Raw genomic sequence first — 464 nt, forward strand, 5'->3', positions numbered from 1 at the left:
AACAACGAACTTAGTTTATTCCTGACGCTGCCTCTCCTTTTGTATCGGTGCATTGCCTACACACTCCTCGTCTGGTATCCCTCTCCTCTCACCCTCCCCGGTATGTTCGTCTTCCCCTCAGAACGGCCTAGTTTCCTCCCCCATCCCCCTGGCACCCTGCCCCCCACAACCCCAAGGCTAGCAAAGACCCTTAACAACCCGCTCGTACCCCCACCCCCCATGCCCCAGTGCCAGGGCAAAACAACGCGGGCAGCGGAAGGAGGGAAGGCAGCTGTGCTTGGTGGAGTCCGGCGGGACAGCGAGACATACCAGTGTAAACAGCCCGAAATAACGACCACGCTATCAGCAGATTTTGCACAACCCCCCCACCCCTCAAGACCATTATATAACAGCCACCACATAACGCGGACCAAAGCGAAAGCGTAGGCCAAGAAAGAGAGAAACAATTAAAGTCTAGTGAAAAC

Source organism: Penaeus monodon, chromosome 19 (assembly GCF_015228065.2).
Source record: "Penaeus monodon isolate SGIC_2016 chromosome 19, NSTDA_Pmon_1, whole genome shotgun sequence".
Classification (NCBI taxonomy): domain Eukaryota; kingdom Metazoa; phylum Arthropoda; class Malacostraca; order Decapoda; family Penaeidae; genus Penaeus; species Penaeus monodon.